Source organism: Protopterus annectens, chromosome 12.part0 (genome assembly GCF_019279795.1).
Source record: "Protopterus annectens isolate FY-2018-M chromosome 12.part0, PAN1.0, whole genome shotgun sequence".
NCBI lineage: Eukaryota > Metazoa > Chordata > Ceratodontiformes > Protopteridae > Protopterus > Protopterus annectens.
Window position 1 is genome coordinate 978087699 of NC_056746.1, and position 26458 is coordinate 978114156.

Consider the following 26458-nt stretch of genomic DNA (forward strand, 5'->3'; position numbering starts at 1 on the left):
AACTTAAATTCATGCCTCACACCATTCTCATTAAGATGTTTAGCTAAAGAATTTGTAAGAACACCCCTCCGTATATCAGAAAGATGCTCTGAAATACATTCTTTCTGTTTCCTATTAGATTTACCAATATAGAAGGAAGGACAGGCCATACATAGGGCTTGATAAGCCACATTAGTAGGGCTATACATGCAGGGCCAGTGTTAGCATGTTGGGGGACCCCTAGACAATTGCAGTGCATCATCCTGTTACTGCCACTCCTCCTAAGCAACCTTTTAGTTCACACTGCAAACTTTTACGAGTAGTGCACACAGACATGTAGCTGCAATCCTCTTACATTACAACAGGCCTATGTTGGCCTATCTCACAAAGGGACACTTACAGTTACTGACATTTAGTTGCAACAATGATACATTACAGCAACTCTGTACAGGCCTGGACTTAAGTGAAATGACACCCTGGGCCTTCTGTTTCAACACCTCAACACACACACACACACACACACACACACACACACACACACACACACACACACACACTCCAGTCCTCCCCTAAGACCCCCCCCCTCCTTGGGTTCCCCATACCATGCACATTAGTTTTTTTCTTCCTTTTCTTACATTTTGCCTTACTCTTCAGCTTTTTCATGAAGCCATAACTTTCTATATGCTCCGAAATACATTTTAAAGTTTTTTATTTTCTTTTTACACAACCTTCTCATTCAGTGATGGCTTGAACACAAACTATGATTAAGGAAAGAAATTCACTGTTGCTGTTCAGCTTTAGTTTTCCTTGCAGCCTTTCAACACACCTTTCCTGACCAAGACAGTACAGTAATCATCATTTAGGAAATAACTCAAATAAACCAGGGCCCAAGAAGCCATATGTTTACAGAGGGTTTGGGATGCATTTTAAAGTACTTTCTCAGCCTTTTAATCCAATGCTGGCCTAAACAAAAATCATGACAAGGCAATGAATTTCAGTGTTATTTTTTTTTTCTTTCAAGGAAGTCATAAGTTGTGACCAAGGCCTAATGTTCAAAGCTGACTAAATAGTAGCTCACAATAAACTAACAAGCCAGTAGTTGTGGGAATACATAGGTCTTATGGAAAAAGCCAAAAGAAGATGATGATCTGGGAATACTGATTGCAAACCTAACCACCCACAAAAGACAGTCAATGTCTGTGCATCCCTCTGGTGTTAGAATGGGATGAAAGCAGAGGTTCAAATTGCCTTGGTCATATATTTCAAGTGACTGCTGATATACACACATAAATAGCATGACTCTTCACTCCTCACCCCTAACCCTCAAAGACAGACATGTGTATATGTGCTTGATGTGTGACTGTAAGGAAAGTGAAAAAATTAATGATTACACGAATACATTCTAATTTCTTGCTCCTATACAGTATACTGTTCTCACACTTACGGCAATGACCACACTGTCCTCAGCTCAAACACAAGTTATAATGACCTTGTGTGCACACCTCTAAGTTTTAACTGTGATGTAGATTAAAGAAGTAATAACCACACAGTCCCTAGCCCCCCCCCCATAACCTACAACAGTTTTCTATACACACACATCTGAGCAGGGCTGGTTTTAGAATGGGAGCAGCTGAAAACAAAGGCTAATATCAGCTTTATCCTAAAAGGGTCATATCAAAGCATAGATCTGGTTAAAGGGTATAATCAACTGATACATTTTTTTCTCCTCATTTTTCCGCAACCAGCAACAACTTTTCTGGGGGTCCCCACAGAGTCAGGCATGATTAAGGGAGCCCTCTGTATCCATTTATACAGACTGGGGAGTGAGGGGCACCAGACTCTGAGAAGATCTAAGTGTCTGAATGTAATATGATACATTTTATGCCTTACTTTTGAAATATAATTATTTGTTAGGTCCATTTTTTATTGATACCCATCAAAATAATGTATGTATCCTGGCATTATTGAGTGTGTGCACAGAAAAAAATCAGTTGATATTTTACACACACACACACACACACACACACACACACACACAGGCATAAGATATAGCAGTACTTGTTTTGTACTTATTTCAGAAAACAGCAAGAGTCTATATCATATATTATCGAAGAGGCATTACAGCGAATGCCTCTTCATTGACACTAAAAGAGCGAACCGCGAATTATGCGAACGGCTGAATCAGCGATTGTTTTCCTAGGGAAAAAAATCATTGATCCGGCCAGGAACGAAATATCACTAAAAACAACTCAAAGTAGAGGGCAGCCCCCACAACCCCCTAAATAAATATACCAACTCCAATATCCCAATCCAATATTCCAATATGGGAAAGGGGCAAATTTACGCTGATGGCCAAGCAATCTTTTTCCCCTAGGAAAAAAAATCGCTGATTCAGCTGTTTGCGTAATTTGCGGTTTGCTCTTTAAGTGTCAATGAAGAGGCATTCACTGTAATGCCTCTTCGATAATATAACATAGACCCAACAGCAATACATTGTGCAACACTTGTACTGCCTCACCAGATCAGTGAATGCTGTTTAGCAGTCGTCATACAGCAGCAGGGGTAAGTCCTTTTATGTACCTCATTCAGGAGTAATGCATACCTGTCACTGTCCTGGATTTCATAGACCTTCCCTGATTTTGCTCATATTTTTGCTTTGTCCTTCATAAAAAGTTTGATTTGCTGGTAAATCATTCAGGATTACAGTCAATAAATCCAAACACTGGAGTTTTATACTTAACTGTCCAAAAATACATGCTGATGCAAAATGTGTTAATCTATTAACTTTTTATGTGAATTAGAGTAATATTTAAAATGTATTCCTGATTCTGAGCCATTATTCTGCTATTATTTTTGGCACTGCACTGAATTTATAAGCAAAGAATGTGAGAGTTGTAGTATCTGGTGTTCTGCAAGTATTTGTAAAACTATCTGAGACCATCCTTGATGATCAGAAGCATCAGCTCTTCTTAAAATCCAAAGTTTGCAATGAGATAAGTCACTCTGGGCTGCTGATCTCTCTAGTGCTTACCTTGCTCATGTCCATTATCAGCTTTATCCTAACAGGGTCATATCACAGCCCTGTTCAGGTTAAACAGCATAATCAGGAAAATAATAAATTGTTTTTATTCTTCATTTTTCTCCAACCAGCAACAGCTTTTGTGGGGTCCAGATACTGTCAAGGATGATTAAGGGCTATGTAGTTAGTTTTAGTGGAGAAAATGTCCAACAGCAGGCTTTAACTAAGTTGGAAGCATTATGCCAGTGTAAAAATATTTAGTAGAATTGTGATGCCTGTTACTTGATAAAACACTGTTACTATAAGCAAAAATATATTTGAATTTTAAGGGAGATATAAATAAGAGTTATTACTCACCTGGTTTATTAAGTATAGAAGGTTGTTGTACTAGCTTTTCTTGGTTTGACAAACATGTTACAAAGTATCAGGATAAGATACCTTCCTATGGTTGGGGCCCCTAGTGAAAGCAGGGTTTGCTGGTGCCTAAAGCCAGCTATGTACATGTGGCAAAACACTTAAACTGATATTTTTTTCTAAGTGACAGGGTGAATAAAATCAGTATTACTTATTACATATTTACAAAAAATACAGTTATAAGACGGTATTTTTCCTAATTTCCTACAAACATCTACTTTATTTTCTTGGTGCATTTCCTTATAACGCAACTTTTTTGTAAGGTTTTGTGATTTCTTGTAGGCAAATGGGTTTCATCACCTATAAACTTAGTTAACTGGGGCAGTGCTTGCAATACCCCCCCCCAGTTACTTTGAATTATTTTAACAATCCCTTTCATTCTAATATTATATTTAGCTACACAGCGAACCGGATCACTTTGATCTACGGTCATATTCATAGATATAGATGTCCTTTGCTTACAGTTCGCAAAATATGGTAATGCCTGACTTAACATTCATTAACAATATAATCATACATTTCGTCCAAGAGAGCTACAGCATGCTGTCTGCTCAAAAACTCATCTTTTATTTCCCGTATCTGTTGTTCACAATTTTCTATATCAGTTGTCAACCTACTTACTCTTAAAAACTGACTTTTAACAATCCCTCTACAGATGTATTTTGGGTGCATGCTCCTTCTATGTAAAAAATCTATTAGCCTGTACATCCTTTTTAAACAAACATGTAGAAAGTTCTTGACCTTGTTTTTTAATTTCAATATCCAAAAAATGAATATTGGTTGATGAAAATTTTAACTTAAATTTCAAAAAATTGGTAGTACCCTCCAGAAATTTTACATACTTCAACAAGCTGGGGACATCATCCTTCCAGATCATAAAGATGCCATCAACAAAGTGCCTGTAAAACATAACATTTCCTATATAAACAACTGCTTGGTTATACGCAAATTCTGTTTTGCAATGATCAAACACAAGACTGGCATAGGTATTAGCAACTGAAGTCCCCACTGCTACTCCAAGCATTTGAAGGTACAGTGACGTCCCCATGCTGGGCTAGTAATCAAGGAGCCTGAATCCTCACCACTGATATTGGAGATGGACGTTCACTTGGAATACAAATGGATACACTCAGTATTTCCAGATGCAGGCCTCTCTGCATGAAGCACAATTTCCCTTAAGAGCACACAGGGTATACAGCCCAGAGTCTGGATTTCTCTGCATCTGTCTCTCCCCATGTCCCCAATAAGGCTCCCCACTGGTACAGCTGTAGGTTTAGGTCATCAGCTAAGTGTCCAAGCCAAGTTCTCCACCACCCAATCCATGAAATCAGTGCTTCGTGTCCCTGCCCGAAGTAGCTGACGCAAACACAATCTTAGAGAGTTAGTTTTCCCAAACACACACACACCTGGGAAAGGCTAGCACAGATTACCTGCCTTACCAACTTTGCCCAGACTACAAGGTAGATTCACTGCTACCAGTCATTTACTATAAGGCTCGTAAAAGGGTATTCAATTATGCTGAGTGAAGTTAACATTAATACAAATGGTAATGTAGACCAAACAGCAAAGCTTTCAGGAGCAGCCAGAGTTATCACCAATAAATATATGCAAACACTCTCAAAGCTTAAATATTTTCCAAAAAGGGCCAGCCACAATGAAAACTTAAATATAATCAATAATAATAAACAACAAAGTCCAAGAAAATGATGGACCCAGAAACAGCCAAACTCGCCAGTGTATAAAAAAATCCAGTTTTTTAAAAGTGCATAAGTGCTTTCACAGTCAATGTGGCTTCCTCAGATGTCAATACAGCAACTAAAACACACCATCAATAACATAATGTTTATGCAATTCTGAAAATATAGTGTATCAGGCTTATTGTACTCTGTGTACTAAATTTGGTATAGGTAAAACCAACAGAACATTTAAAGAAAGAGCTAAGGGACATATATATTATATTATTAAGTGTAACAGTGTTAGCGCGTTAGCAAAACACGTACAAGTTACAAACCTGGAACATACATTTAAATGTATGGCAATAGATAGAATATATGAGAATATAAGAGGGGGTGATGTGAGAAATGCTACAGAGCAATTAGAAGCTACATGGATAATTAGACTAAGGGGTGACCATGGACATGGGTTGAATGATAGTGTACCTATTAAACCAAAATTAAAATCCAGACCATTAGCTAGACAGTTATATATAGCTGTGCTTTTAATGTGTTATAATCTATTGTGAAACTTATACATAGGACAAATAGGCTAATATGAGATGTAGTATGGTTTTGTAAATATGTATTGAAATACACTTTTTTGTTTAGAGGGGGTCTGCGTGTTTATACACTAAGTCTATACTAGGACATGTGATTAATTAAGAGTTAAGTAGTAATAGTATATATATGGATGTTTTTTAGTTAGTGTATTGACATCTGAGGAAGCAGCATAGACTGCAAAAGCACTTATGTACTTTTAATAAACTTGATTTTTTTCATCCACTGGAGAGTTTGGCTGTTTTTAGGTCCATCCGTTTTCTTGGACTTTGTTGTTTATTATTATTCTATACTCAGACTCAGCTGCCGGGAAAGGTTGGTGGTAGTTCATTTTGTATTACTGATAATCAATAATAAATAATAAAAAAAAAACAAGAAAATACTAAATATCTATTCACAGTAAACACCAGAGTTTCAGTCACAGAGAATATTTAAAACAACACTGATTGACAGTTACACCCTCCCAGTCATGGTGAACCCTGGCCAAAGGCATTTGGAAAGGGGTCCCTCCTAAAGCTATGATTGGAGTGGACTGCCCAAGCAAGTACTGTTCCTCTTTAACCACTGTAGGCTTCACAATGGTTATTGTCAGAGGCTGTCTCTCTCTTAGCAGTAACCTGTTTTCCATCCACTAAGATAGGATAAAACCTCTTGTGATAATTTGGTACCCCTGTTGTCTCCAGACAACTTACCACTGGGATACTGTTATTCCCAGTTGCAGGCGCCCCCACCTTTTGATCCTCACATTGCCTCCATGGACATCTATATGCTTCACTGCCCTACTGGTTACATTTAAAACCTTTAACCCTTGATCCAGGCCACATACCTGAACTAGTGGCTTCACCGGTTACTGGCGGACTCTGTTGGGGCGGTTTAGGCTGCTCACCATGGGTTCCCTTACATCCATGTGCAGCACTGGGTATCCCTTTCCTGTGCCATGATTCCATGCTTGCTAAGTAGAGATCCCCCTTTTTTTCCCAGCCCATCTGCAGAGTTGCACTCTTGGTCTGCTAACCATATTCCCATGTCCCCAAGCAAAGTGCTAAGGGCTTGTACCCTCACCAAAAGGTCTGCCAACCTTTCAAAAGTGGTGATCTAACACCCACTCACCCATCTATGAAAATAAGTGCTTAAATCAGCAATATAATTACACACACATCCACCTGCCTTGCGTACACTCATGAAACTTTTTTCTATAAGCTTCAGGTGTTAACTTAAGCATTCAAGTAAACATTTCTTGACTTTTCCATAGTTTAGACAATCAATATCAGACAATTTAGAAACAGCAGTTACAGCTTTACCATGGAGTAAGGGGGTCAGGAACCATACCCAGAGCCCTTGGTCAGCATTATACTGTTTACATACCCTTTCAAATATATGAATAAAACTATCAAAATTATCACACTCTGTAAACTTTGGAAGAAACATACTGACCTTTATTGCTTCTGGGGTTCGGTTATTTCCTTCCCCATTACCTCCACGACCCTGACGAAGAGGCAGGATCTCCTTCTCATGTTGATGCTGCTTCTCATTTTCTTCAGCCTCCAAACACGGCTGTCTCTCTGCTGATTTTAATTCCATCTGTTTTGCCTGCCTCAGTCTCTCCGCTGATTCTAATTCCATACATTTGGCCTCCGGTTCAAGTCTTTTTAACTCCAGATCAATTTTTACATCCTCTGAAGAAAAGGTGAACTGTCCTGTTTCTGAGGGCTCCAAATTCTCATCATCAGACTGGTTACCCCCTGGTTGCTGGTCTGACTTGTAGCTGTGACTAATGATGAAACTATTTCTTCTTTAGTCAGGTTGGCATACACCAGTCCTTTGGCTTTGTACACCTTGGTCAACTGTTCTTTATCAGCTTACCATAATACTCTGCTGACGTTTTTGCCTGCTCTCCCTGACTAAACTAAACTAACAAAAAAAAAATAAATAAATGAATAAAACTGTAGTGATATGAAACTCAATGTTCACCCTGTGGCTGCTGAGAGAATGCACACTTTTAGTGACTACTGCTTACAGGCTACAGAAGTTAAAAATCCACACCACTGCTCACCAATATGTGATGTCCCCACGATGGACCCATAATCCTCACCTCTGACACTGGAGTGGGTTGTTCACTTGGAATACAAATGGATACACTCAGTATTTCTAGAGGCAGACCTCTCTGCATCAAGCGCAATTTTCCTTAAGAGCACACAGGGAACACACACAGCCCAGAGGCTAGATTTTTCTATATCTGTTCTCCCCAGGTCTCCACTAAGGCTCCCCACTGGTACAGCTGTAGGGTTAGGTCCTCCGTCAAGTGCCCAAATAAAATTCCTCCACCACCCTCTCTGTGAAAGCAGTGCTTCATGTTCCTAACAAGAAGCTGACACACACTCTTACAGATTTAGTTTTCACACACACACCTGGGAAAGGCTGGCAAAGATTACCCACTCTACCAACTTTACCCAGACTATAAGGTAGATTTACTGCCAACAGTTAGTTACTATAAGGCTCTTAAAAAGGGTATTCAATTATGCTGAGTGAAATTAACATCAACACAAATGGCAATGTTGATCAAACAGCACAGCTTTCAGGCGTGGCCAGAGTTATCACCAGATAAATATATGCAAACACTCTCAAAGCTTAAATATTTTCTAAAAAGGACCAGCCACAATGTAAAACTTAAATATATTTAATAATAAATAATAAAAGAACAAACAGATACTTAATATTTATTCAGAGTAAACACCAGAGTTTCGGTCACAGAGAATATTAAAAATAACACTGATGGACAGTTTCACATAGTTACAGAAAAACAGTATCTAGCTAGTCTCACTATCTGTACCTGATTGACTAAAAGAATTAGTGTTCCTACTTACAGAATACAGCAAGGCAAGATGGGTGAGTGGTCCTTGTTGTCAGATCCAAGACAGAATACAGAATGCTGCTGAGATTTCAGTCTCTTCTAATACTAAAACATTATTTCTTTACAGAATGACATCACACACATCTGTTCATCTGACTCTGTTTCCCACACTATCCCCCATAACTGGACGCTACCAGGGTTTTACCACCTATTTGTTCCCATACACACACACTGAGCTTTGCTCAGATGTGGTGCAGCTGCTCCAAGTCATAAAACCATTTCACTCTTCCTACAAGAGCTGCAACCTATTCTCTAACACAGATATTTGAGTCTCTGTCTTCCTTCAAAACTGTGGGGTAACACCTTTATGGCTTAACCCATAAGGTAATTTAATTTCAAAAATGTTTTGCAAAGTCAGTTGGGTTAAGATTAACCACTTCCAGTATATGCTGTTACAATGTATACATTTAAACAGTTACAATAATGCATGTAAATCTCTTTTCCTTCCAGTAGGACACACTGTTGATACAGTTTAACACAAGCAAACCTCACAAATACATTTTCAGCACAAACATTTGTACAAATCAGTTTCACATACAAATGCCATATAATTATTTACAAAATTCCAGCTAGCTGTGCTGGCATATGGTACAAATCCACAGAACTATTTCTCCTGGCATAGCTGGCAGTACCACCTATCATTACAGGTACAACACATTATTGAACATAAAAACAACCTCTAATAAATCACAGATAGTTTCAATCTTGACACCTGAAAATTAGTTTTTCTAACCAGGTGTTCTCTAACAGCTTCTATACCATAAGAATTACGAATAACCATGAACAATGAGTTTACATCTAATGTGACTAACAGATAATGATAACTAGTTTTAGATTCATACCATTCACAGAGCATTTTCAAAAAAACTGTGTCACCAATATAGCTCTATATGTTAATTAGCAAAGGCCGTAAAAAGCAAGCTGTTCTAGGTACAGCAAAACAGGTTCTCTAACCTACCCTTTACCCAACACAACAAGCCTCATAGGAGGATGTTGTGGATCCTTATGAATCTTTGGCAGGCCATATAATATTAGAATAATAGGGTGAGCTATGAACAAAAAGTTAAAAATTTTCACTGTAATATAATTTTGTACTTGTACATCATACACATAACTGGTAACACAGCATATAGTGGAACCATGTTCTTATTAACAACTTTAAACACGTTAACATCAATAATTCTTTCATAGACTGTACATAATCATTTTGATTTATTAGTACAATAGCACCTCCTTTGTCAGCTTGCTTTATAATCACATGAAGGTTACTAGACAGTTGACATAATGAATCTTGCTCCTCTAAAGTTAGATTAAAGTACTTATTAACAACAGGCAGGTCAATCAATCTACATATCTGATATTCAGAAACATTCTGAAATGCATTAACAACTGGTGCACTAACAGGTAAAAACATACTAGAACGTCTACAAATATTGTTACCATGGGTCTATATTATAACCTCGAATGATTAAAAGAACCAATGCTCTTTAAATGACCCCTTAAAATCGAAAGAACTAAATCCCGAACACACGGAAAAGTGATTTTTTTCCCAGGGAAAAAAAATCACTGGGCCATTTTCAGGACATTGCCATTTCCTCCACTGTGGTGCGATCTCAGAGTTGGTATATTTAAGTAGGGGGGTGTGCTCCGTGTGTTCAGGATTTAGTGCTTTCGATTTTCAGAGGTCGATTAAAGAGCGTTTTATCTGTTAATTGTTTGAGGTTATAAAATAGACCAATTACCATAACTTCCATCCTTAAAACAAAAGTTTCAAGGTAAAATTTCTAGTAAAAGTTTTTAATTCTATTAGAGCATCAGTTGGTGTGGCACTAGTTGAAGGCACAAAGTGTAATCCTTTTGCCAAATGTGCGGTATCTGACAACAATAAATCAGATAAATTCACCACCACCAGTTTGCTATTTATCTCATAGTTGCTGAGTGGCTGCGCCTATGTGGACCCCTGCACCTTATTCCTTCTCCGTCTTTTTTTCTTTGCTTTCCTCCTCCTCTCAATTTTGAACATTTTCTGACCTCTATTTTCTGTGGAAGATTGTACTGTAAAGGGGTCTGTAGATTGTGGAAACCTGCCCAATATCAGAGGATGACGGTGCATTACTTTGCAACTGGTCAACTGTGCTAAGAGGACCTGGTGCACCTATATTTTCATCTTGGGGAGCTGGGCAGTAATATGCAGTCTTAGCATTTGTTACATCTAATCTTTCATTTGCCTGATTAGATAAAGTAATGACATCGAAATCATGCATTCACTCCCCTGCCAATACTTTTATGAATGTTGGTATCAGACCTTTTAGGCCATGAAAAAATATCACCCTTTCTAAAGTCATTAATGTCTCTCATTAACTTCTTTCTTTTCACAGTTTCCAATTTTTTTCAATGTACTAGGCATGTCCTGATGTGGAAATGATTCCACAACAAATCCAGGACATGCTAGAGGAATCATCTCTCAGCTTACCTGGGAATGAATGCAGATCACCAGGCTAAGTTGGAGAATGTTTCTTTGGCTAGGGATGTCCAGTGTATCCTGCTCGGCTTCCTACCACTATCTTTCTCACTAGGTCAATGGGTTTAATAAATCAATGAACGAAAAAATGAAATATATATATATATATATATATATATATATATACACACACACGTTTGTGTGTGTGTGTGTATATATATATATATATATATATATATATATATATATATATATTATATATATATAAACATATATAACCATATATATTTTTTTAATACATATATATATATATATATATATATATATATATATATATATATATATATATATATACACACACACACACATACACACCGTTAAAACTGGCAAGAGAAACAAGTTGCATGGGATATTATCAAGGACAAAAGTTATCTGGCAGTAAGGCATACATGGTAGACCATATACTGTTGGCCAGTTTTACCCTGTAGTCCTTTACTTGATTCCCACCATTTTCACCAACATACTGTGGAATTATTAAGCAATTCATTTAAACAGTGGTCCAAGTTCATTCCTGAAAAGAAAAACACTGCTCAAAGTTTAATGGCCTTATCTAACACATACCAAAATCCAACTGCAGGGACATTCCTTAACAGCTGCCAGAATGGTGCCAGCCACTGGGAAAGCAAGGAAATTAACAGGACATTTTCCAGTACTTATGGGTTCCAAAGGTTCATACTAAGCTAACTGCCCTTGCGAGCCATTTTAAGCCTAGCCAATTATCCCTTGTGAGACTCAAACCCTGCAGCCTGTGTTTGTAAGGCAAGCACCTTAACCATTAGGCCACCCTCCCAACCTTAGCACAATACTTTTCACTAGCAATCACCCCATTTTAACAAAGGACTTTCACTTCATACAGCTCATAATGTTTTGCTGCACAATTAGTTTTAAACTACTTTTACAGTTCAGAAGACCTTATTTCCTCAAATAAATCACAAAGTTCAGAAGAGGGGCAACAAGATATGTGCATAACAAGATAACTAAAGTGAAACAAAAAAGTAATATATAATGGAAAAAGGAGGCAGAGAACATGAGAAAGGCCTTATAAATACAACACCAGACTCAGAGATATGAAACATCTGCTCTATTAGTCATCGAATGTATATTCCCTGTAAGGCCAGTGAATGAGTCAAACTCTTCGAAAATTCTCTTTCTCAATTGATTTTTACATGTAGCATGGATCTACTAAGATACAGCAGTTTGGCAAGCTGTGTTTCATTTATATTAATTTCTGTTTTTCTCAATACTGTGTGATAGTGGAGTTAGTGTAAGGGAGCATGAAGTACAAAGTCCCCTACGTGGGGGATGCAAAACATAGTCTTTCAATGGTTTACCCACATTTTCGGCACATGTACCTTTCTATGATTTTGACTCATTCAGTATACTTGTGAGAAATTGTGTTTTGACTTTTTTCAGCTAATTCTCGAAAAACATAACAAGGGACAAGAAGACACAATCTGAAGAAATAACTGGATGTTTCAAGAACAGTTTAACTCAGCCCACATACAAACAAACACACACACACACCATGCCTGAAACAACATTCCCGATATAGATGAGACAGACACACAAAATGTATTAACTTTATTTGATCTGAATTTAACTGAGAACGCATACTGGTCTAGACACTCTTTTCAGCCAAGAGTAAGGCCAGAGATAAACATGTAACATGAAAAGGCATTACAATATATAGGCATGAATAGGAACAACTAGGTTGATGATTAACAAGACCCTGCTTGATATACACGATCTGCAAAGAGTAGTCAGGCGTACACCACATACGCGATAATGTACACTTTTGAAGAATAATTTATTTTAAGGAATGTGATGTGCTACATACTACATTTTTTAATAAATAAAACTAGAATATGTATTATGGTTATATAATATGTTAAATGGCGGTTTTTTTTTTTTTTTTTTTTCAGAAAACCAAGTTGACCAAGCTTTTTCTTTTGCTTAAACCTTGCAATTTCTTGGTCGGGAGCTACACTCGTCACTGAAGGAGCCAATATTCTGGAAGCCAGCATACAATTCCAAAAATCCTGGTTACATCTCAGGTAAACTGTATCTGCCTCTAGCAGTAAATAGGCACCCCACCTGATAGGTACAATTTTTTGTACACCATTTTACAGCAAGCACATCTTGACCAACAAAGCAGCATTTTGGCCATTTATACCATTTTAAATCAGATCTAAATAAATGTTAGCAGGTATGTAGACAAGCTTTAATGTACACATTCATTTTGGGCAGCACTTTTACTATTTTATTTTTGTCACCTCCACAAACAAAATTCAAATCCATTCATTCTCTCATTATGAATAATGTTATTAGTTCCTCCACTACTTTAAGAAATGCTAGTTTATAGTTTATAGCATTTATGGGTTTCGTTTGGGGAAAAAGAAGCAGGCTGATAAGGTATGTCTACAATACTTTATGCTACCAGCATTCCCAGACAAGATTTATGACATGGGAATTTCTGTTCCATATTTAATAATGTGTTCAGTACAACAGTACTTTGAAGGACTAGTGAAGAGCATGTCTCAATACAGATCTGTGACCTACCTCCCCAATCCAACAACTATTGTAGATCAGTAACAAAATCATCCTGAACAGAAGAAGCCAAAAATATGTAAACGAGGAGGGTTGAATAGGAGAACTACTACTTCTGCTGGATAAAAAAAAAAAAGATGAAGAGAAGCAATGCACATTATTAGTGTTTATGAAGTTAGGCTATGCTGAACTTTATCTCCTAATAATAACAGTCTACGTCCACAGCAATAATAACTGTGAATAAGTGACTTGCAATGAGAAACTAAACTAAAATATGCAGACATATGTCACTCTAGCCTCCATCTATACTTCTCAATGTCCGAGCAACAAAAATTATGGCACTTGCCTTAACAAAAATCGGAGTGCATGTCATTAAAAAATATCACGTTCTCATTTTTTTTCAGATTTCAGAAATTATTTATTTATTTGCATGTGTTTACTGGGATGGTCCACTGAAACAAAATGAGCCCATTTTCAGTGGAAGCCAAGGGAGAAAAGCTCCACATTAACAAGCACATACAAGATAAACAATTCGAATCACAACTGCATACACAAAGGTAAACATGTCAATATTATAAACTTCAAGTAACAGAAAGTATACTAACAACTTGTGAAGATATATTCTGCAAGAACATCAATAGAGATGTAGCAGTAAATACAACATAGGTGTACATGTAAATGACATCAATTCAATATGGACTAGGTATTTCAACATGTAAGCATAGATGGTATTTCTTAGGGTAGTCATACTAGTAGACAGAAGAGCTCTACTTGACAGAGTAAGTAGTTAAAGGAAATAGCAGTGGTAAACTGGGGAATCAGGTTTTGAGAGGTGCAGAGTTGGCACATGTACAGTGCCATAGTGTGTAGAGGTGTTGTCGTTCAGACATTTTGAAAGAAGAAGCATTCCTAGTAATCCTTATTGGTAACGGGATGGCATTCCACTGTTTGGCAACTGAGAAAGAGTATAGCATCTGGCCTTGTAATTACTGATAAGGAATCTTTATATAGCCTTAGGTCAGTTATTTCAAAATATGAACCCTTACACAGGTTAAGAAGAAAACCTGTATATAGATGCATTAAAGCAAAACTGTACATCTCAAACTTTGAGAATTAAAAACCGTTAACACTGGCTTTTAAAAATCATAAGGGGGGGCTCAGAAAGAGGAGTATCATATTCCTTGTTACAAAAGATCTTCAGATATTACATTTCACTTAGTTACTCAAAAATGATTCTTTTTGTAGGTTTACTTTAATTACCCCTAAACATATTTAATATAATGAAGAAAATGAGTAAATATGGCAGGAGCAAGGCAAACCGAGGGCAGAAATCACAGTACTGTGCTAAAATCACAGCATTTGAGAGATATGGGCATACTTTGAGGGCAAAAATCCTACTAGTCTCCATATCTTTCAAATCAATCTCTCAGTAGTTCCTGTTTTAGAGGAACATTCCTTATTTCAGCTCCGATTTACCCCTGCATATTATGTTCCTATTTTTGGAGGTACATCCCTGTTTTCAGGCTTGGCTTCCCCATTCACACAATTTTCCTGAATCCCCATCATCACACATGATTTTTGAAACTTTCAAGTACACAGAAAAACCCACTGCATGACCAACATACTAGTAGCACCTGCAATTTAAAGCTATATAATCCTGCATCTCCCTTTTTTCACAAGCAAAAATAAATGACCTTGTTTAATATATATTTTTTTGCAATACAGTTTGTAAAGTGTACAGATTTTACACAGTTTCTTTGATAATGTCCTTATATTTACCATTTTTACCACTCTTGTTTTTTAAACATATTTCTGAATAACATTCCATAGTCCCACGCCGAAAGGAAGAAGGGTTATGCCCTATTTGGAATTCAAATTTTATGCTAATTACATGTCCAGTTTTTGGATAGATATGCCTACTTTTCAAGGGCCTTTATTCCAATTTTCCATGTCTGTAGGACGAGAGGTATGCTTTCAACTCTTTGCTCAAGAATTCTGCTCAAAGCAGACATTAATGGGGGAAGGGCGGCAAAGGTCCAAAATCGGGGACATTTTTTTTAATTCACTTAAAACATTAACATTTTGCAATATGCATTTTCTGAAGAATAAGAAGTATAAAACCGTAATGTCTGGCATCATTAACTGATAAAGCAAAACTATGAGGCAGAATAGGGATGAACTGAAAAATTAAGGAGGGCTGTAAGGTATGGGCTCAACTTAAAATACAGCAGCTGAGAGGTACACACCTCCAGCTCAGCGGCCAACATGCAGGGGTGCAAAGAGAATTCCATTTTGTTTTCGCATTATCTTACAGCTGCTCCCGGCCCACACAACATTAAAAAAAATCTGCACGTAATAAAAATATACCCCCAAACAACAGTTAATGCGTGCAATATGCAAGGTAACCAACAGTCCCAGTTTTTCCAGGGCAGTCCCAGTTTGGAAGCCTCTGTCCCAGAATCCCAAACATTATCTTTGAGACACAGAAATGTCCCAGTTTAGACCGCTCAGTCTGAATGGTGACTTGGCTTCCCAGGGTCGCCAGTCACCCTGCTTTCCTATCCTAAGCAGCTCTGGGGACTTTGGGATTTTTCAGGGATGCCCATGGGTATGGGGTAAGGTCAGATGAATTCACCCTGGCAGGAGCCTTCCAGGCCCTGTCGCCATTAGTCAGTTACTCCCTCAAGGACTTCTGTCATTGGGGGGGGGGGATTTCTGCTTGACCCCACTCACCCAGGCAGGAGCTCTCCAGGTCCTACACCCATCTGGCTGCCACTCCCGTACTGACTTCTGTCAGGGCCAAACCCTACAGTCCTCCACTTTGACCTGGCCAAGAGACCTTCCCCAGCCACAGCCCCCCCCCCCCCCATGTCAAGGGACTCCGCTGCCTGCATGTCTCCTGCAGGCTGCCAAATTGTGCCGAATTGCTCATGCCCTCAGACCCTCTCAGGGGAGCTTACCTCTGATCCCGTCCACTCCTCCATAACTCCACTATGCCGCTGAGGGGCAGACCTGCTCTCATGAAGGCTTCAGAGTCCCCCTGCTTTCCCATCCAGAGAAGCTCTGGAGACTTTGAGATTTTTCAAGGATGCTGTCGTTTATGGGGTAAAGTTGGATTACTTCACCCCGGCAGGAGCTCTCCAGACCCCTCTGCCGTCCACACTGGCACTTCCTCGAGGACTTCCATCATGGGGAGCTCTGCCTGACCCCACTCAACCAGGCAGGAGCTCTCCAGGCCCCACCACTGTCCACCAGTTGCTCCCTTAAGGACTTCCATTGTGGGGAGCTCTGCCTGACCCCCCCTCCTCACCCAGGCAGGAGCTCGTCCAGCCATGCCACTATCTGCCCCTCTCCCCCTTCCAGACTTCCATCCCAGAGGGGGCATGGTCCATACTCCCTTACCCAGGCGACAGCTGTCCTGTACCAGTCACTTTCCACCTCTCTCTCTCTTCCAGACTTCCATCGGGACTGACCCCCTCTGGGGTTCCACTTCTACCCAGGAGAGCGAGCGCTTTTCCAGGATACCATATCTCCTAACTGCTGCCAAATCATGCAGTGTCATGCATTATATTGGAGCCTCTCAGGGGATCTTCCCAGCCCCATGGAACTCTGCTGGACCACAAAGCCACAGACAGTCCCTCATCCAGACTTCTGTGACACCGGTTCTCCACTTTTCCTTGCACCTAGGGCTTTCAAACTTGCAGGGGAGATGGCCCTGGGGTCTCCCCATCTCTGCACGTTTTGCGGCACACCTCAGTTTCTCACACCAACAGTGCCAGGCACCGACTAATGTGCATCTCTTCATGCCTCCTGGCATGTGGCCTCTTGCCTCCTGGGTGGTGCTATTCACAGAGTGGCATCCCCACAGTGCCTGGTGAAGGACGGGAGGCCAACCTGCCTGCCCCGGTGCAAGATGACATGGCTGCCCTATCTCCATTCCCATGGGGGCTGTAAAAATGGGATTGCAGACCTGGCTTCCCGGACGGCCCTCAACTGTCCCAGTTTAGGTCCTGTAACAAAATGGTCACCTTGGCAATATGTTTAGCAGTTTCAGCTAAACCTACTAAAGAGATTGTTTTTGGATTATTAATCCTTTGGTACAAGCATGAAGGCAGTCACAGAGATATCATGTCCCAAAAAAGAATTCAATTTTATTAGTGATACTCAGAAAGATATACTCTGTAGTGCGCATAAAGTATGCCTGGCTACACCCTTAACAACTGTAACAATGACCAAAGCATTAACATTCCTGGAAACCTTTTGAATGACCCTGCGTTTAAGAGGCGCTGCAAAGGGCGAGGCTTTGGGATAGACAAGGCATCCACACCTAAAAAAAAAAAAAAAAAATATATATATATATATATATATATATATATATATATATATATATATATATATATATATATATATATATATATATATATATAATAGTGAATATGACACATATTTCCTTGTATTCTGCATTCATTCTCTCCCTAAAGTCAATTTCTCTAAATCAACACACAATTCAGTGGTTCCAATCATACCTGACTGGCAGACAACAGGCGGTATTATGGCACGGCAAATTATCCAGCCAGCTACCTCTCACTCTTGGCATCCCTCAAGGCTCCATACCAGGACCACTACTCATCACTACTTTCATCAACAACCTCCACACTGCTATCCCTAAAGCCACCTGCATTCAATATGCAGATGATTAGGTTCATAGGTTGGTACTAGGCTATTGGCCCTAGGGCCTATACAAGCCTAGCCATAACAATTCCTTGGCTATTTTTTCCCACAGTATTTACTTCCCTTCCACTCTCATCTGATCAGCCACCTCACCATCCTAACTGCAAATTTTTAACCCAAAACATATTTAACACTATTGAAAACTGGCTCTCCAACCAACTTCTCTTGCTGAACCCCAATAAAACTAAACTTTTGCTCTTCACCCCCACTAGCAGATCCACCCCATTTTCATTCACTGTTACATCCAACAATGGTAACACTATCTCCCCAGATTCCCATCACGGCCGGCCTTAGGCATAGGCGAACTAGGCAACCACCTAGGGCGCTTTATAGGTCGGCCTCCTAAAAGGCACAATTTCTGTTTATTTATTTTAATTAATTTACTTTTCTTGTTATGCGAGCGCATAATATGAAAAGTAAATTAATTAAAATAAATAAGTAAACAATAGGTGCCAGAATCATAGGGTGGGGGGAAGGGCAAGTGTCCTCCCACTTTTATACCTGCAGGTTGGCCTGAACAGAAGGAAAAAAAATCTTCACTTCATGGTAGTGGAGTCTTCTTCTTTAAGGAGGAATGTGTATGCGTCATGTACACGCAGACATGGATGTAAAGATGTTCTTCTAAGTTGCCCGCGGAAATTAAACTAGCACTTCAGTTATGAGAGGGGTTAATTCCATGTGTACATGTGTTGTCATTTGGTTTAAAAAGAAGGTAAGCGTATGTGTCTGTCTGGGAAGTTTAAACAGGGCTTCTGTATGCGAGAGAACGTGTGTATGGAATTTACAGTAGACATTCTATTTGTATGAAGATAAAGTGTGTATGTTACTGTGTGAGAGGGTAGGTGTGTGTATGAGAGAGAAAGTGCGTGTCTGTGTTGTATGAGAGCGTAGGATTGTGTGGAATTTAAACTAATTGGTAGTTGCTGTATGAAACAGAAGGTATGTGTGTGTTGCTTCATGAGAGAGTAGGTATATGTGTGCGGATTTCTATGTGAGATAGTAGCTGTGTGTGTGTGTGTGTGTGTGTGTGTGCGCTCAACATACCTCTCAACTGTCCTCATAAATTTTGTGGTTCTGTGTAAATCACAGATCTAAAGACACTAAATAATGATTTTAGATATATATATGGCTGGAAGTATCAATCGCTCCCAATTAAAATTCTTTCTCATCAGCTGAAATGGTGTGTGTCCCAAATTAAAAACACTGCACAAATTTCTTTTTGGTTTGACAGGAGCATTCGGTGGGAAAAATCTGCTTTAGACGTAACTGTAGTATGGATGCAGGGAACAATTCATGAGATTACAGGTGAGCAAAACATGATTGTGAAAATCCAAGGTGATAGTGGAATGTTTACTGTTCCTGACGTTGATTCTGTTCCAAAAGGCAAGCCCTTCTTGACCAAAGCTAGATGTGAAAGTTAATGTTTATTTTAATTATTTCATTTAAGTTTTTTTATCCATGGCATTCGATTGATCCATTGCAGATCTATTTCAGTCAGTCATAACAAATAAGTTAAAACAGTATATACACACATTTACAAAAATACAGTACAATAAAAGAAAAAATGAAAATAATAGTACAAGGCTAGCAATTGATATAGTAATGACGTGAATGTTAAATGCAACATATAAATGTGTAGTGTTTACACAGCTATAGTGTAGCAAAAATGTACATGGAGTCAACTTTTATTGCTGGCTGGTATATTGGTTAAGGCTTTTACCTCAGAGACAGAAGGTACAGGGTTTGATTCTTGCTTCTAAAAGGGAAATTAGCTAGGCTCAAAATAGCCCACAGGAGTAGTTGGACTAGTACATGTTCTAGCAACTTTCTACAAATTGGATTTGGCCTCCAGGGGACGAGCATCTTTTGGTTTTATGGTGCTCAGGAATATCCTTCCTTAGGGCCACCCAGGACTCAAGTAGTTGGGGACTCGGTCCTATCTGTAATGAATAAACAAAGATTTACATCAGATAAAGAAGTTATGTCTTACCATAACGTTCCATCTGTGTTGTAGATCTTTGTTCATTCATTACTTCCTGCCCTCCTTCCCCCTGCCTGGACTCCTGGTGGACTTCAGGAACTCCTGGTTAGGGTATTTGCTCAGACAGAGCCTCCTGCTATTTTTTCTATTACTACATTTTTTATCTAGGGTGGGCAAACTTGATCTGGAGTAACTAGGAGAGCAGCATTGTGGGTAGGTTTGTAGCTGAGAGTTTTTGACTTGCGCGAGCTGGGTAACGGCCGTATCAGTTCCAAGGACGGAACGAAGTCCTATCTGTAATGAATAAACAAAGATTTACAACATCAGATTTGTGCTTATTGACCGATAGTGGTGGGTTGTAATGACAGAAGTTTGAGGGATCTTTTATGGTTAAAATGTTCTGAAATGGGCAGTTTTGTCATTATTGGTACATTTTGTTTCATTGCTTACTAGAAAAATGTTCAAAACTACAAATTTAAAACACTCTAACGAGTGTAAATGTTTTCAGTGTGCAACTAGCTGTTTTTTGTTTATCTAATGCCACACTGTGGTGTAGAATCTGAAAGCAGTGTTAGTAGCATAATTGCATTTGGTGCAGAAGGCTGTGGATTCTACTCCCACACCATGAAGATGGAGTGCTGGTATTGGAGTGCCCATATGATTGTTGATTATTTGGTGCATTATAAGGGGATAGGGGTTCTACACTCCTGAGTATGTCCTTTGTATGAGATGCCTAGTGACTATGAACTTGTTAGTCATTTCCTATTGCAATATTACCAACTTACCAATTTTTTAATGTAATATAGGCAATTAATTATTTAAGGGAGGCAGGCGCTGAATTTGTAGATAAAAAAATTATCTGTAAAGTTGTTTGCTAGTAGCAGCCTTTTCATTAGTTACAGATTTCTTTAATGTAGAATTCAGATGATTTTACTTCTATAGAGATTGTGCATTGAGTGATACTGGTGGATTGTAATGACAGAATTTTAGGGTTGAAATTTTCTGAAATGAATAGTGTTGTCATTATTGGTTTTATACATTGTTTCACTGCTTATTAAAAGAATGTTAAACTGTAATTTAAAACACTCTCTAATAAGTGGCAGTGGTCGTATAACAAGGAGTATAATTTACTATAATCAGGAAGGTGAATTAAAGAATGAATGCATGTATGCATGGCCCTAAAAATGTGTGCAAGGAGACAGTTTTGAAAACAACCCAAAGGTAAACTTAATGGCCAGATGCATTTTCTATAAATGAGGGTTTTCATGCCATTTCAATGACAGAGACGTTTACTGCTCATGCTAAGTCTGTTTTCATTACGAGACTGTATTGTTTAGCAAATAGCTATATGTGTTTGTGCTATTCTAGCTTAAGCTACTGTATGCAGGGAGGAGAGAGGCTGCTATTCTACTTTCATTGAGCTGTAAGACTTGCTCGCCTACCCCAAAGTAAATTAAACTGTTTAACTTAAGCAACCCTTTGAAACAAGGCACATGGGCGTCTATTTTTTTCAGGATATGACTTTTATAGTAAAATATGTGTGAAGGAGCAACAGATAAAGCAGGTTTATTAAAGGAAAATTTCACCGTCCTCCACTTGCAGTTTAACATCTTTTCTTCCTATGCATTTAAATAATTGACGGACAAGACTGAAGTGTCCTTCTTGGGGAGTGTCCTACCTGTGGGTTTGGCTTATAGGGGTGTGCGTTAGTATGGTGTGGGTGGAGTACTACTTCACCTAGGGAGCCAATTCAGCTTAGGCCGGCCCTGATTCCCATACAAAGCTTCTAGTGGTTATTATAGATAATAATCTTAAATTTGACCTACAGGTCAACAAAACTATACAGACCATCAATAAGAAGCTTGGATCTCTGTCAGAAACATTTTTAACCCCACTGGTGAGAATTGCAATTGCCTGGTCGCACCTACTCTCTACTCTTACTTATGCCTCTCCTGTACTCTCAAACCTAAATAAAACTGAACTGTACATGCTCTCCCACAGCTATAACCATATTGCCAGATTTGCCACTGGCTCCACCTACAGAACCCACCACTGTCTGCCAGAACCTGCGACAACTATAGTGGCTAGAACTTCCCAGCTTAATTCAACTAAATCAACTCTTAATAGCCCACAAAATACTTTACCACCCTGAGGTTACTTCCTCACTTATAAATATTATAAAGCCCTACAACAACTTCATGTCACTACGATCTGCCAACAAAGGGTTTACATTAAAACACTGAACGCTTAAAACAGCGAACGATATTTCATCGAAAGCTGAAAATGTCGACACTTCAGAACAGCAATTTCTTTCCTAGGGAAAGAAATTACTGTTCCAACCAAAAAAAATAAACAGTAAACACTTCCAAACACATACACACATACCTTAACCCTAATTCTACCCCCCCCCCAAAAAAAAGTAGACAGCTGAAAACACATATGCACGTAACTCAACCATACATCTAACGAAAAAAAAAAAGAAAACATTTTAAAACATATGCACTTACCTTAACCCGCACCCTAACCCTAAGGTCAGTAACTACTGCACATTTATGTAAACGGTTCCAAACACATACATATTTACCTTAACCCTAATTCTACCCCCCCAAAACAAAAGTAAACAGCTTAAACCACATATGCACGTAAACTAAACAGTACATCTAATGCAAAAAAAAAAAAAAAAAAAAAACAGTAAACACTTTCATACATATGCACTTACCTTAACCCGTAACCTAAACCTAAGGTCAGTAACTGTTGCACATTTACGCTCGGGAGCTATACCGGACAAGGGACCACACTACAGTGCAGAACACAGCAAAGCAACAAAGTGGTCAAGCGACTTCTTTCCCAGGGAAAGAATTCGCTGAACAGCCTCTTCGGTGTTTTGCCTGTTTGCTCTTTAGGTGTCGATGAAAACGCATTCGACAAAATGCGTTTTCGTCGTTCTAATAGGAACCCGCCAACAATCTACTGGTCCAAACCTACAAAGCTAATAACTCAGCTGGGGAATCCCTGTTTGCCAAACCTGGAATTCTCTGCCTAACCATATAACCCTTCAATCCTCCATAAGTCTCTTCAAAAATAACATCAAACAGAATTTCAAAGTGAACTGGCTTTGTGCATGTTACCAACCCTGATTAAGCTATAAAAGGAAATCATATCTGAACAATATTTTAACTCAACTATGTACTGTATACCAGACTGGTGAGATTTTGCCTGACCATGCAAACTGCAAGTCCCCTTTGGGAAAAACTACTAAAACATTGCACATATCTATACATCTTATATTGTAATCTCTGTAATATTGTCTTGTGGAGCTTTTCTCCCCGGGACTCCGCTGAAAATAGACATATATCCAATCCAGTCGGACTATCCCAGTAAACAAATGTAAAATAAAACATAAAATAAATAAATTCAGACTAGCAACGTATGCGCCAGTTTACTTTGATCATAAGACGCAAGACAAAAAGCTATCTACATCTCTTACAAATATGATCTTAAAAATGTATTAAACTATGCTGGATACAATCTGCTGCAATATACCTATTTCAGCACTCGTGATCCCCGGGCCTGCTGATCACTGGGGGTATATTTTCCTTTTCTTCAATCTCTCGACGTCCAAGCCGAATTTATTAAAATCCAAATGTCGTTCTTTTGCATTTTATATAGAACACAGTACACATTAAAAAATACGCATTCCTCGATTTCAAACGGTGATGCGCTAATTTAGCCTCTCTCTCTCTCTACATCTACCAAACAACTAAACAAGTGACACGTTTCGTCGCTAAGCAAACACGTGCTTGTTACATGACAGCAAAACTGTCAACATTTTCTTCACTTTCCAGCGAATTTACTACCCAAATACCTCAAAACTGTACAGGTTTTTGCCTCCTATTTCGTTATGCTCTAAATACAATTTGTGGTTTTCTGGCACGTCATCGAAGATTGAAGTCATTAAACAGTGGCATGCATTTGAGTTTCAAGCTTCGTATCATATTCAGAATGCATGCTAATGCAGCACTTATTAGTAATTACTGTATCGGCTTTCTAAGTTTAGAAGAGCGATATTCAACATTCACCCCCGATTTGGGGCCTTTGTCTCCCGTTACTCAGGGATCTGTCCATCTTTCTCGCGCTTTGATGATGACAGGTATGAATTCTACACCGCAGTACAAAACTAAAAAAATGAAAAAGCCACACGAACTAAACAGGGGTTAGGGTAATGTCATTTTAACAATGTTTTGAATAATTTAGTCTGATTCATGTGATTGTCTACTGTTATCGGATAGCTTGCCCATTATAGCGCGATCGTTCTATTTGATTGTAGTCAGACTCTAGTTACATTTACTTTTGATTTACCGAAATGTTTAGATCCAATATGCGCCAAAACGTGCGACGGGGCGGTTATAGTAACTTTATTAAACATAATTGGGATTGTTAAGGATCTCGCCTAACTGCACGCTCCTGATTTTGACTGAAATTTTAGCTCAGACTGTACCTCTTATTCCTCCTAAAACTGATGACTTTGGGAGAAAATCTGGTTAATTATGCTTAACAAATATTAAGAGTTACAGACTTCTTTTACTTCATTTCACAAAAATGTACATTTTGTCAATGTCTCAAGTTAATAGTGCTAATTTTTCCAAAAGTGTCCCTGATTATTTCTGGATTTGTTCCAGATTCAGTTCAAATTTATCCTGATCCAGCTGAAAACTATGTCTACACATTTCTCTGTGAATAGGTTCATAGGTTGGTATTAGGCTATCAGCCCTAGGGCCTATACAAGCCTAGCCATAACAATTCCCTGGCTATTTCTTCCCACACTATTTACTTCCCTGGACCCCTGTCTAGCAGGGCGACTGACCTGATCCCCGGGATGAATTCCCTTTCTCCCATCCAATTGTCAAGGTTCCTTTTGAAGAGGACCAACGAGGCACTCTGCTTGACATGTATGGGCAATATAATGCAGAGTCTGGGTCAAGAACCTATCCCTCCAGCATGTTTTGTTTATTGTGATGACAAGGTTTAGCTCCCTGGCGCGTGTGGCTCTGAGGGATTGGGATTTCTTTAAGTGTAGCATGGGAATACTTCTCAGGAACTAAATATTATAGCAATAACCCATGGCTGGGTGTGGGTAAATCCAGCATTACCCACACACCCTGTTGACTAAACCACACCAACAGTTGGTAAATCCAGCATTATCCACACACAGCCATGGTTTATTGCTATTATACAATGGTGTTATTTAAAAAGTTACTTTTCTTAAATAATGTCCTTGATAATGGCACCATGCTGCACTTCCCTGTTTTTCCTTGGTATCCTGGGGCTTTCCTGATGTACTTCACATGCGTATGGGACTTTCATTCTCATGCTTACACAGTACATCAGTGCTGTGTAAAGGAAGCAACAGAGAAAGGAAGATCTTTGTTGCCTTTTTTGTTTGTTTGCTTGTTTTTAATAAAAAAAAAATGCAGTGTTAAAGATAGTATTGCATTTTATTTTTATATTTATTTATGCAGTGAATATAGTGATCTGTCTGCAATTGTCATTTCTTTCATTGAATATTGTGATCTGTCTCTCTCTCTCTGCAAGTAGTGGGGTTTACTGTTGTTCCACTTCACTCATATTCAGTGTTAACTCTTAGCCTAGAGGTTTACTCTGTGGTTATAAGTGTTAGTCATATATCTTTGAAATCATTTCAGCAATAGCTGTTTGGCTGGCTGCTTTATACCTACAATCAACTGCATTACAAGCTGGGATAAGTACAAACTTGCAGTGTTAAAGATAGTATTGCATTTTATTTTATAGTTATTCAGTGAATATAGTGGTCTATCTGCAATTCTGTTATTTTGTTCCTTGACTGTTGTGATCTGTTTCCTCCCTGTTGGTCTCTTCTTCTTATAGTTGGTGGCTTTGCAGTTGCCCGCCCCTACTGTAAATTTGATCTGGGACACTCCTGTCAGTCTAGTGTCATTAACTCATTCTACCTAATACAAAAAGAACATTTGAGAAGGCCGACCCAGTTAGTTTCCTAACCTTCTGCTTCTCCTTTCTCCCTTTCCTTTACAAAAAAAAAAAAACA

At 38.8% G+C, this 26458-nt stretch overlaps 1 protein-coding gene across 1 annotated transcript in view; it reads right to left on the bottom strand.

Moving 5' to 3' along the window:
* PHYHIPL (phytanoyl-CoA 2-hydroxylase interacting protein like) overlaps positions 1-24108 on the bottom strand; it is a 959792-nt gene extending 935684 nt beyond the window's left edge. The window contains exon 1 of the mRNA XM_044090002.1: positions 23920-24108. The gene's annotated coding sequence lies outside the window, so the exon portion shown is untranslated. The remainder of the gene's footprint in view (positions 1-23919) is intronic.
* Positions 24109-26458: the final 2350 nt, after the last annotated feature.